At 42.8% G+C, this 13,448-nt stretch overlaps 1 long non-coding RNA gene across 1 annotated transcript; it reads left to right on the forward strand.

Annotated features, from left to right (window-relative positions):
• The first annotated feature begins 1,321 nt into the window (after positions 1-1,321).
• On the forward strand, positions 1,322-2,496 carry LOC137606713 (uncharacterized). Its single transcript, XR_011037907.1, has 3 exons — positions 1,322-1,448; positions 1,603-1,805; positions 2,097-2,496. It is a non-coding gene; the product is annotated as an uncharacterized lncRNA (long non-coding RNA).
• Positions 2,497-13,448: the final 10,952 nt, after the last annotated feature.

A 13,448-nucleotide genomic window follows, 5' to 3' on the forward strand; every position in this document is an offset into this window, starting at 1 on the left:
AATATCCCAATATCAGTAGGATTACTATTGCCATTACTTCTTGTTTGATCATATTTACTGTATGAATGAATGTTTATTACTTATTTTATGTGCTAATATTTGAGGACTTTATCAGAATTCATTTCCATACATGGTAAAAGTATAAGTTATCATTCATTCGTTCATTGTAATGTACCGCCGCTGTATCCGCCATAGCAGGTCACGGGGAGCTGGAGCCTATCCCATCTGGCACAGGGCGCGAGGCGGGGGACACTCCAGGCATGACGCCAGTGCACTGCGGAGTCACATACAAAGACATACAAACGCGCACACACACACACACACACTCACTCCTACGGGCAATTTGGGACCGGCCTATCAACCTGAAGCGCATGCTTTTGGAGGTGGGAGGAAGCCGGAGAACCCGGAGAGAACCCATGCGGACATGGAGAGAGCATTCGAACTCCGCACAAAGCGGGACTCGAACCTGGACTCACTGTGTTGTGAGCGCTAACCACCGCGCCACCATGCTGCCAGTATGTTATATAATCATTAATATAAAACTCATGTCAGCATATCAAATATTTTCAAAACACTTTTCCTTTTTTTGTCATAATTCATACTTAACCCACCTGAATGAGTTCTGTTTCTTTGATTTGGAACATTTGTATCTTCCATTTATATCATGTGTCACGGGGGTAGGGGTTTGCACCCAAATGCAGAACACCGAAGAGACCAGTTTTGTCCATACCTTTAATCAAGTACTAACAACTAGTGATGGCAGTTCGACACTGAAGCTTCGGTACACGTTTCAAACCCTAGAACTACAATTCAATAGAACCACTTCTTCGGAGCTTGCTTTGGGGCGGAAGATAGTCACGTGACAATGACGTCCAAAGCAGCAACTGCTTCGTTTCCCGAGGGAACCACCTGACTGGTTCGCGGTCCAAGGATGTCATTCACTGACACGCCTTCTAACTTGTGACAGTTTTGAATGTTAGCACCAAAACTCCTTTATATACGCTCTGGAAAATGCACCGTTTGTGGGTTTTTGTCGGAGAGTTGTTATTGCTGTTGTTATTGCGTTGTGTTGTTTTTTTGGATCGTTGGATCATTATGGAGCCAGTCAGGGAGACAGGTTGTTCTGAAATATGGGAACACTTCATTCTGATCTCTGCTGGTAAGGTAGGTGTAATGTCACATCTGTAATGAAGGAAGTTACATGTCTAACAGTAACTAGCTATAGCTATGGTCTACCATCCGTGTATATTGATTAATGATAATAACTTATGCTGTTTATGTGACAACTTTATAGAGTCAAACTGTATTATTATTTACCAAATAATTTTCTGTCCAGGTCTGGTTGGTGTGTTCTGCTGAACTGAAGTATCATGGGAATACTTCCTCCATGATTAGACACTTCACTGCCAAACATGGAGCTGCTGGAAATCAGGAGACCCCAAATCAAGGTTGGTTATATTATTATATTATTAGACACACTAACACAATGTGGTCTGGCTGTGTTTCATGAGTCGTAGGCCAGCTTAACTTAAGTGTAGTTTCACATTAATCTTCTGGTATTATTTTAATCATTTACTTTTTATTTCTGTCTATTTGTCCTAGTCGACCGGAAGCGAGAGCTGGATGAAGCTCTGGTAAATCTGGTGGTGAAAGACTCGCAGCCTTTTTCCATCGTGGATGACTGTGGCTTCAAGGAGTTCGTGGGATTGCTTGATCCCTCATACGTTCTTCCATCCAGGCGAGCTCTCAAGAGCATGGTGCTTCAGAAATATGAGGAGGAGAAGACCAAGGCCAAGGCTGTAATGGTGAGGGTGGAGGCTGTGAGTCTCACTGCTGATATGTGGACATCTTTGGGAAACATGGAGGCCTGTGTTGCAGTGCCCTGCCACTACATGGAGGACCCGATGAAGCTGGCAACAGTGCTCCTGGGAGTGGTGCCGTTCCCTAAAGCACATACTGCAGCTAACATCAGTGCAGCCACAACATCTCTGATGGAGGAATGGAGACTTGAGGGAAAAGTGACCTCATTTGTGACTGATTTTTTCCCCAAAAAGTTAAAATGCTGATGATTGTTGTCGTGTTTGTCTTTGAGATAGGAACCTTTGGGAAACACTGGACCGAGATACGTCGGATTCAAGGAGGGCAAGGAATGCTACTGCAGACGCAACTGTGGAGGTGCAGCGGTACTTTACCGAACCACCACTGGCCAAGTCAGAAGACCCAGTGGATTAATGGAAGAACCACAAGAATGTTTACCCAAATTTGTTTAAACTAGCAAAAAAAATTTATGCACCCCGGCTTCATCTGTTCCATGTGAACGAGTCTTCTCCAAATGTGGAGAAATTGTCACTAAGAAAAGAAACAGACTTAATCCAAATACTGTGGAAAAAATAATGCATCTCAATAAAAATCTTTGACCACCCTCATCCCAAATTATCAGCCCTTCCATAGTTGCACAAGCACACCAAACCAATACCAGATTTTCCCTGCATTCGCTCCTCAACAACACTCCACACATTTGTCAATTATTATAAGTGCATAGAATATAATATTTAGTCTAGGGTATATCAAAATTTAAAATGAAAGATACTTTAAGTCCAAGCAAAAAGGAGATGATTGTGCATGTGTGTAGTTCAAAGCTTCTTGTCAAACTAACTTGCAGTTCAGGGTTTGAACTTCGCCAGGAGAGGTCACTATAACTGAAGCTTCGAGTAATGAACTCATTTTTGAACCAGTTGGCTCAAGTGATTCAGGGCTTCACAAAAGCTTCATTTGCCCATCACTACTAACAACTACACGGGCAAGATGCAAACCAGACTCAGGCAGACCAAGGCAGAAAAACAAAACAGACTTAAAGGACCAAACTTCAGAAAAAACGAACTAGCCCCGGCTGTGACAAAACCCCTGGCTTAAAAAGCCTCAAGACAATAACACCAAACAATGTTCAGGTGTGCACGATCAGAATGGGGGTGTGGATGAGCTTCAGGTGTGGAGCCGTGGCTCCACCCACCTGCTTGGCCTCTCCCTGCCACACACCAGCACTGCCACGCCGAACCGTGACATCATGTGGCTGCACGCAGCACAATATTTCTTCTTCTAGATTGGCAAAGGGAATAACCCAACCTACTTCTGCATCTGTTTGGCTTCTTCTGATGGACATTTATTGGCTCAAACCAAAGGTGATTAGGTGATTGAGGTGATTTGTGCAGGATTGTGTAGTCGGGTGGGAGGACACAGCTGGAATTGTATCATCATTTGGCCCAAGAACTCTAGCTGGACGGTGCCTAGCACCCAACCCCTGCCTCATCCATAGGGGTGCTCTTTGAGTGATTTTCCTCTCCTGCTCTGTAAAAGGCAGTGCAATGTTTTGGAGGCACTTACCGAAAATTGGAGCAAGGTATAAATGTCTTCATCAACAATACTGTTGACCAGTCGGTGTCAGCCCCCAGGCTATGCTCCCCACCAACACAGAGTCTGTTTCAACTTTTGGCAGCAGAATATCTTGTTTCCAAACTCCTGAATCGTCTGAACTGACTGCCCACGCTCCAATCGAACAGCAACTTGATGACTTCTTACCAAGTCATATGTGGTCTGAAGGTTTATCCTGGGCCAATCAGCATTCATTTAGGTGTGATATTCAGTGTTATTAGTGGGTATGCTCCACAGGTAGGATGTGAGCTGAAGGAGAAGAAAATAATCTGGTTGGACTTGGATAAAGTGATACAGACCATACCTAGAAGTGAGAGAGTTGTCATTAATGGAGACTTCAATGGACATGTTGGTGCAGGAAACAGAGGTTGAAAGTTGAAAGTATAGGTAGCATTTTATTTTGTTTATAATTAAAAATCTGAAAAGCAGTATGTGCAAAAATATTGGCCTCCTGTTCTCTCAGCTCGGCTAATCGACTCCAGAAGTTCCCTGGTGACTTCTGAATGATCCAATGTTGACCAAAATGACTTGCAATGACAGAGTGCGTCTGTGTCATTTGGTCTCACATTTGCACATCGTAATTTTCAGTTTTTAATTTGTAAACTCAATATAAAATGTTGAATAAATTTGGTTCCACTACACGATTGTGTCTCACATGTTGTTGATTCTTGAAAAATATTTTCAGTTGGTTATCTTAACGTTTGAAGCCTGAAATGTGGCAAAATGTCAATAAGTTTTTTAGGGGGCAATACTTTCGCAAGGCACTGTATGTTAGAGTGGTGCAGAACATGTATGAGGGCTGTAAGATAGTGGTGAGGTCTGCTGTTGGTGTGACAGAGGAGTTCATGGTGGAGGTGGGACTGCATCAGGGATCAGCTCTGAGCCCCTTCTTGATCGCCATGGTGATGGACAGGCTGACAGACGAGGTTAGACAGGAATCTCCATGGACTATGATGTTTGCAGATGACATTGTGATCTGTAGTGAGAGCAGGGAAAAGGTGGAGGAGAAGCTAGACAGTTGGAGGTTTGTCCTGGGAAGGAGAGGAATGAAGGTTAGCCGCAGCAAGACAAAATACATGTGTGTGAATGAGAGGGACCCAAGTGGAAGAGTGAGGTTACAGGGAGATCAAGAAGGTGGAGGATTTTAAGTACTTAGGGTCAACAGTCCAGAGCAATGGAGGATGTGGAAAAGAGGTGAAGAAGCATATACAGGCAGGATGGTACGGGTGGAGAAAAGTGTCTGGTGTGATGTGTGATAGAAGAGTTTCAGCTAGAATGAAAGGAAAGGTGTACAAAACTGTGGTGAGACCAGTGATGTTGTTTGGCCTAGAGACAGTGTCACTGAGGAAAAGACAGGAGACAGAGCTGGAGGTAGCAGAGATGAAGATGCTGAGGTTCTCTTTGGGAGTGACCAGGAAGGATAGGATCAGGAATGAGTACATCAGAGGGACAGCACATGTTAGATACTTTGGAGATAAAGTCAGAGAGGCCAGACTGTGATGGTTTGGACATGTCCAGAGGAGAGATAGTGAATATATTGGTAAAAGGATGCTGAGTTTTGAACTGCCAGGCAGGAAGCCTAGAGGAAGACCAAAGCGGAGGTTTATGGATGTAGTGAAAGAGGACACGAAGGTAGTTGGTGTGAGTGAAGAGGATGCATAAGACAGTGTTAGATGGAGGCAACTGATTTATTGTGGCGTCCCCTGAAGGGAAAAGCCAAAAGGAGAAGAAGATGTGTCTAATTCATAAGCCATGAAGCTGACTAGCCAGCATGACTATTGAATAAAAACATAAATATTAGAACTATTGCAAGGCCTATACTTTTCATATGAAACATCTGAGATCAATTAAAGCAGTGTAAGCAGACGGGCACAATAGTTATAAAGCTGAGATTAAAAACTTGAAAACCCTTTTATGGGAGTCGATATTAGTTTTCTTTGAATGACCACGCATTGTTGGGGCGCTGTGGGAGCTGAAATTGAATGACGCATATACTGAAGGACGGTTGCTCACAGCAAAGTAAAATGATCATTTCTTTATGAGAAAGTTCCCGTCATCAAGATTAGAACATACCTCGGTTCTGCTAATACTTAAGGCTACTCTGCGTAAATGGCTGGGTGTAATGTGTAGCGCAGCAGAACAATTGGAATTAGTTTTTATGCATTTGTTACGAGTCCGTTATCTGTTTATAATGAAGAGGAGAGGGTGAGGGGAGGTAGAAATGGAAGCCCGTAAAAGAGAAAGAAAGGTACAAAAAACACATCTCTTCAAGAAAAGACTATTTACAGCTTTAAAGCCCTTGGCTGTATCTTCATCTCAAATATAACCCCCCTCCTCCTCTTCTTCCCCTCTTTCACTCCAGTTCTTACATCCCTTCATCTGCCTGTAATTCTCCATATCCTCAGACATTTCGCTGTATTCCCTCCAGCCTTTCCATTTCACCAGAGAGGACCAGAGATTAATCCATCAAGTTGCATAATTTACCCGCAAAGCAAAAACCTTTAAGAAAGGGGGGTGGGGGTGGGGGGCTTGTGCCATTGTGGTTGTTTCAATAGAATGGAAGTTGTTTTGTGTAAACCTTACCCTACCAGACTGTAGGCTTTTACAAACTTACCACAAGCCCCTGTGTACTCAGACAGCCAAAACAGGAATCATCCGCACGGAAATGACTTACTGATATGGAGGGGAAAAAGAAAAATAACACTGCAAATATACAATAGATAGATAGATAGATAGATAGATAGATAGATAGATAGATAGATAGATAGATAGATAGATAGATAGATAGATAGATAGATAGATAGATAGATAGATAGATAGATAGATAGATAGATAGATAGATAGATAGATACTTTATTAATCCCGGAGGAAATTGCATATATCCACTGCTCAGGCATTACATAACAAATAATACTGGATAAACACCAGGAGAAAAGGAAACACTGACATCACAGGACATACCACAAGACATACATTACACTAACAGACAGGCACGTGCAGCACTAACAGGACTTATATACTAAACTATAACTAAAATATAAACAGTATAAAATTTAAAAATATTACAGTATTAAAATATAAACAGTATAAAATAAAATCTAAAGAGTATAAAATTGAATTAAAATATAAAACAGTATAAAAAATAAATAAATAAATTATATATATATATATATATATATATATATATATATATATATATATATATATATATATACAACAGTATAAAATTAAATTTAAATTAAATTAAATTAAATCCATATTCAACCCCGTGCTGACCTCGCCACCTCCCCCCCGCTCCTCCTGAGAGAGTCATTGTACCCCCTGATGGCACGGGGCACGAAGGAGGACCTCAGCCTCTCTGTGGAGGTGCTGTGTGACAGCAGTCTGCCGCTGAAGGTGCCTCTCTGCTGGGAGAAGGTGGTGTGTAGGGGGTGCCTGGTGTTGTTCATGATGGCCTTAATTTTAGACATGGTCCTGCTCTCCAGAAGCATATCCACAGAGTCCAGGCTCAGCCCGACCACTGAGCCCGCTCTGCGGATGAGTCTGTTCAGACGGTCCATATCTCTTTTCCTGGCCCCCCCACCCCAACACACAATGGCGTATGACAGCACACTGGAGACTACGGACTGATAGAACATGAAAAGGAGCTTAGGACAGATGTTGAAGGAGGCCAGCCTCCTCAGGAAGTACATCCTGCTCTGCCCCTTCTTGTACACACAGTTGGAGTTGAGTGACCAGTCCAGTCTGCTGTCTAGCTGCAGTCCCAGGTACTTATAGTTTTCTACCACCTCCACCTCACTGCCTTTGATGATCACCGGTCAAAGTCCCTGAAAGAAGAAATTTTCCTTAAACGTAATGCAGATGGTGAATCAAAGTAGTTTATTTGGCAATTTTTTTGGCATCTCAGTGAACTGAACACTAATATACAGTACATAGAATAAAAAGAGACTATTGTCTCCTCCTTTGATAAGTTGCATGGCTTTAGATGTAAGCTCATCCTCTCATCCTACATTTTGGCCCAGGACATGTTTGGCTTGTTCCCCCTTAAGCAGTGAACATTGATATTACCAGGACTCTGTCCGACCTTACCTCTGCATCTGAAAATTCTCAACAACCAGACTGAACCTCTGTTTTTTCACCCCTGGAGATCATCCATTCCGGAGAGCTCAGGAGTGCCACTGCTGGCACAGAAACAACTGGAAGGGATCAGAGAGACTCGCATATGAAAAATAAAAATCCATGACATGGCTTTGAGCAAATTTCTGATATCATTGGAAAAGGAGTACCCCAGTAGTTTCAACTAACATCTGCATAACTCTGGTAACATTATCAACAAGGAATATGTGTGATCTGTTTGTGCAAATACTAGCCACCTTGTGTCTTTTCACAATGCAATATTGAGTTACTACTATTATGGAAAAAGAATTCTTAGCTGAAAAGGTAATTAATAAAAATACAGAAGACTCTGTCAGTGTTATCTATTTAAGCATGTTTCCAAATATGGGAGGGAAGTAGCAGCTAGCTAAAATAAAAACCCATTCTGGTAACTTGTAGACATGGTATAGAGGGTTTTCAGAATGAAAATATCAATTGGAGTGAGGATCTGTTGTCTATTATCAGCTAAATATTCAACAACAGTTGTTCACTGTTGTTTTGATATGATAGCTTGAAAACAATATTCAGACTGAAATGTTTATTGGACTCAGACAATGAAATGGAATGAAGAAACTGAGTACTTCATAATGTATGTGACCCGTTTAGTTACCATGCGTAATCAAAAGTATAACACAGCAGAGATATACAGTATTTCATGCATTGTCTTCTTTGTCTTACCCACATTGTGGCTCGGTCAGAGATTCAGGCGTGTTGAGCTGGTAGCAGATAATTCAGCCTCGGGCTGCTCGCCTCAAGCAGAGATGAGGCCTGTGGAGGTTTGGAAGCTCAGTTCTTTCTTAGCACGCAACCCCAGACTGTTTTCATTTCATTGTAGTCTGCTTGAAGACTTCAGCCTCAGCTGATACTGAGTCAGGTGATGTCACTTCAGCCAATTAATCAGACTTCATGAACTCCCCCTTTGGAGCCACATATGGCCTTATGTAATTCTACTTACGAAATTAATTGGTTCTGGAAGAAATTTCTTCAGTAGAAAATTTTGTAAGTAGACGCGTTTTCCATGCAAATTCCCTAATCTGTTCCAAGCCCCCCAAAATTCATACATGTTTTATAAAGCATAAAAATGCATCAAAACATGTAACAAATACATGTTACAATTAGATTATTACACAATAAATGAGTTGTGCATAATGTAAGAAACAAAGAATAAAAATGATGGTCATTTACCTTTTAACTGCTGTCCTCATTGTTTTTTGCCCTCTTTGGTTCGTGCACTACTTGCCTCACCATGCTGAACAACAGAGTTAATTCCAGTCCTTCTTTTGAACTTCTCAAACCACCCACGTGGCCTTAAACTCCCGGTGTTCTTTCGCCGCCTTTCCCTCGCCTGAATCCTCCTTCACAAGGTCATTAAAATGTTAATATATTATGTAAAACTATCAGAACATCTCATGGGTCGAGCGCCGAATGACGAGGACGCTGCAAAGACACCTATCTAGCTACACATAGAGGTCCCTCCTAGCCAGTGGGATGCCAGGAAGATGCTAGGTAATAGCCAATGGTAGAGCAGCTATAAGAATGTTATGTTCAGGGAACTTTGGGAGCCTCTACTTCCTCCGCAAACTGAGGAGAGCAAGAGCCCCACCCCCCATCATGCTGACTTTCTACAGAAGCACCATCGAGAGCATTCTGACCAGCTGCATCACCGTGTGGTACGGCGCCTGCACCGTTTCCCGCCGCAAGACCCTGCAGCACATTGTGAGAGATGACCACCTCCCTGCCTGGGCCTGGTTGTGTGTATGGGAGGGTCTTTGAGTGGGTTGCTTGTATGACTGCTACTTCCTGGTCCATTAAAGCTGCAACCATGTATGTTAAGGTCTCTACCTGAGCGTTGAGTTGTTGTATTGTTTGATGTTCTTTCTTGTCCACAGGTGGATTTCCACCATCCACGCGAACACTATGGGTATGTGTTATTTTCTGTCTGGAGGTACTGTATAACCTTGCCTTTGGTGGTGTTCATTTTCATCACTGGCTGACTATCTCCTCATCAGTTACTTGGCTGTTGGAAAGGAGTGGCCTCGATATGGCTGTCTAATGTCAGTATGCTTGGATCCTAGGCCCTGGTAGATGGTATGGAGGAAGACCTCCTGGATGGTTTTTGGGTCGTAACGTTTGTCTGTGCGGGCATGCTTTGACTGGAAGAGGATTCTGAGTCCAATCAAGCGATACACAAAGTGCTGGGGGGGGGTTCTTGTTCATTTTGTGTTGCACACATTAGTTCCTGGAACAGTTCCATGCTTGATTTTTCACCAACATTAGATCTGAGGAAGCCCTTGAGTTCACAGATGGTCATTTCATCTTTATTGGTGAACATGTCCTCAGTACACCTCGGATAACCTCTGCCTCTGTGAAGCCCTCCCTGACTCCCTCATCTATCTGCTTACAAATACTACAAATACTGCTATATGTGATTTCAGAGTTTTGGTGCCCAATTTGTCCCCCATGTACCTTAAAATCCCTATGCTGGAGATAAGGGAGGTCCTTCAAGGGAAACATTTTTTCTGCGTCAACTCTTAAGGTTGCGTGACGTGGTGGCTGATATGGTGTTGCCTCGCCTAGGCTGTGCTGTCTACTGTGTACTGCATTTGGTCATATCTTTACAGCATCACAGCTGCTTGCCTAGCTCTTCATGCATTGCCCGGAGATGGCCTACACTTTGATTGGTACTGTCTGTCTTGAGGTTAATGTGCTGTTGTGTGTTAAAAACTGTGATAGTCTGGCTAATATTTGATCCTCAGAATTAAGTAAGGTATCGGACAGCATGTAGTTTCATATAGTCCACACAAGCCTCTCCATCTGTAGATTTGAAGTCATCACCACCTTGATTGTCAGTTTTGATGTCTCTTGCAAGCTGCTACGCTTCGCTTCTTGATAGCTTATACAGTTCTTTTTGATGCTCCACACGAGCTGTTTGCGTGCTGTGGACATGACGTGAGTTGGTCTGATGAATCAGCAGTGCGGTTCCCTTGGAAGAATTCAGACCCTCCTCTGGTTCTGATCTCGTCTCATGTACACCCACTGGCCGTCATCACAGTTGTAGTCACGTCACCTCCCTTGACCTCGTGGTTCTGATATCACTGGATCTGCTCCCCTTCTTAACGATTACGCTGGAGGCAGATCCTGGATGAAGCCCCCAGAATTTGTTACGGGGGGCTCATAGCTTTCATTCTATGTAAAGCATCCAATCAAATAACAACTTCCTGCAATACAAATTATGTGTGGGAGCCCAAATATCACTCTGTGTATCAAGACTAGCAGTCTATCTGCAAGACAAAACTAAGGGTAAAACAAACCCAAAACACCTGCGATGTGGCGTGTGTACCCGTCGCCTTGGCAGTACAGTGCGCCCTCATACTTTGCGGTTAATGCATTCCAGGAACCACATGCGATTAAGGAATTCGCGATCGAGATTGCAATCTATCTATCTTACTATTTACGGTAATTTTAACGTTTATGAACCCTCCCCTAACTGATATTAAACCACCTTCTATCTCTATTACCTTTTTCCACACGCTTATCGACTGTTTAAAGTACTTTTGTGTCTCACGTGAGACTAACAGTACGGAGCACACTTCCAGATGCCGTCAGCCAATAGAATGCGTGTACGGTATCACGTGACTGTCTACCAAAAATCCGCGATGAGGTGGAGTCACAAGCGTTGAAGCATAAATGCTCGAGGGTGCACTGCATTTCCAGCATTCACAAAGTTAACAGAAACACTCAAAACACTGTCACATGTTCTTTCTCACATTTTTCCTGCAACATTATCTCTTAATGAGTTGAAATTGGTAACTTTACCAAACTACTTACCTGTAAAATACTGATGAAATGCAAAAGCAATGAACCCAAGGATCGCTCAGTTCGTCGTTCAGGTTTGGGTGTACAACATTATACCCATACACACACCAATTCAGATAGCCCGCCAATGTATATTAATTGTTAATTTCTCATATAAAAATGTTTAACCCTATATTAATGTTTCATAATATTAATATTTGCATGAATATTTCACTTTATAAAGCAACAATCGTTCAGCCTTTAAAATAGTTACGAAAAATTCCAATCATAGATGGAGGAGGTCATGTGATGACTCATGCACAGTGCGCCCTTGCGCGATCGTGCATCAACGACTGCTACTCCACCTCATCTTGGATTTTTGGTAGGCAGTCACATGATACCGTATGTGGATTCTATTGGTTGACGGCATCTGGAAGTGCGCTCGTTCTGTCAGTCTCGGACTTTCATGTGACACAAAAGTGCTTTAAAAAGTCAATAAGAGTGTAGGAAAAGGTATCGGTAATACCAGTGGGCCGTCAAAGCCAGCAAAGCCTTCCCTGCTGGCCTTAAACATACTCAGTAATACACATTTCTCATAAATATTACTAAATAAAATTGTAATAGTAAATATTTATTATTTTGTATTTTCATATATAAAAAGTTCTTTTTCCATTTAAAAAGTTGGATAAAACTTTCTCCAATCATATTTCAGCTAGCTAGTGTTGTCAGGTTCCATGAAATCTACCTGACCTTCAGAATCCAAAGTGATGGTCCTGCCTGCTGTAATGAATGGACACAGCCTGTTCAGTTTACAGCACTTGGACCAATTAGCTTGCAGACTGCGACCTCAGGCCCTTCATGCCAGTCGTTTTTTATGAGGCTGACACCTGCTGGTGCAATGCTGTAATTGAAGGGCAGTGGCGGACAGCGTTGCTGCTCGGACACAGGACTCCGATGGTTTGTGGAGCAAACCTATCTTGCTACCTCAAATTTAACTTGCCAGGTTAGGTTCATTTTGCAACACATTGAACCTGAGCCAGGACATTCGCAGCTACCCATAATGGCTGAAGGAGGAAGAGAGGTAGATCTGGTTGCAGATTTACTTGTCACACCATTTTCAAGACTGACCTTCCAAGAAAAACTGGATATTGTGAGCAGAGGTCGGCCGACCCCCGTGCTAGCTAGTCTTTTCCAGCAGGGAAAAGGATTTGTCCGACATTTTCAAACTAGCAAGTATGAACGGTATTCGTGGCTAACGGCTTTCGAGAAACGTTGCAAATTATATTGCTGGGAATGCCTGTTGTTTTCATCGGATCTGTTTGGTACATGGAACCATACTGGGTTTTTCAACTTGAGTTGTCTGACGAAAGCAGCAACGAAACACCAAGCATCGTCTGGGCACTTAAAAGCTACTGTACTTTCAAAAACCTTTGGAGACACCCGAGTGGATTTGCAGCTCAGTGAACAGGCACGCAGGTAAAAGGAGGTACAGAATGAAAAGGTTAAGAAGAATAGGGAGATATTGAAAAGACTGATGGATTGTGTCATATTTTTGGGTAAACAAGAGCTTTCAGTTGGGGGACATGATGAAAGCTCCCAGTCCTCAAACAGAGGTAATTACGTGGAACGTCTTTCTTTCCTTGCTGAACACGACTGTCATGTCTCCGGACAATTAAGCTTTCCTTTTCTTTGTTTTCTTTTCTAACATATCATATCATTCCAGATCCTGCCTCATCTACAATCAGTTAATTCCCTGCACCTGTTTTCCTCCACACACCTGCAGCCCCTCCCCAATCTGTCGCCACCCTTCAAAAGCCAGCTCAGCCTTCTGCTCTCTGCCAGATTGCTTAGTGTTCACCCTGACTCTCCAGCCTTTGATTCCTGCCTGTTATCCTGATTCCTGTTATTGACCCAGCCCGTTTCTCTGACCCTGCCTTTTGTCGACCCCTCTTTGGATTTGTCTGCTTGGTTTTTGGATTACCTTCTGGTGTATGACCTCGTCTGGTTTTTTGGACTCTGCCTGTTTGTCTGTCGTTTGGTTTGTTGGACTGATTACCCGGTACCTGACC

The sequence above is a fragment of the Antennarius striatus genome, chromosome 13, assembly GCF_040054535.1.
Source record: "Antennarius striatus isolate MH-2024 chromosome 13, ASM4005453v1, whole genome shotgun sequence".
In the NCBI taxonomy this organism is placed as follows: Eukaryota; Metazoa; Chordata; class Actinopteri; order Lophiiformes; family Antennariidae; genus Antennarius; species Antennarius striatus.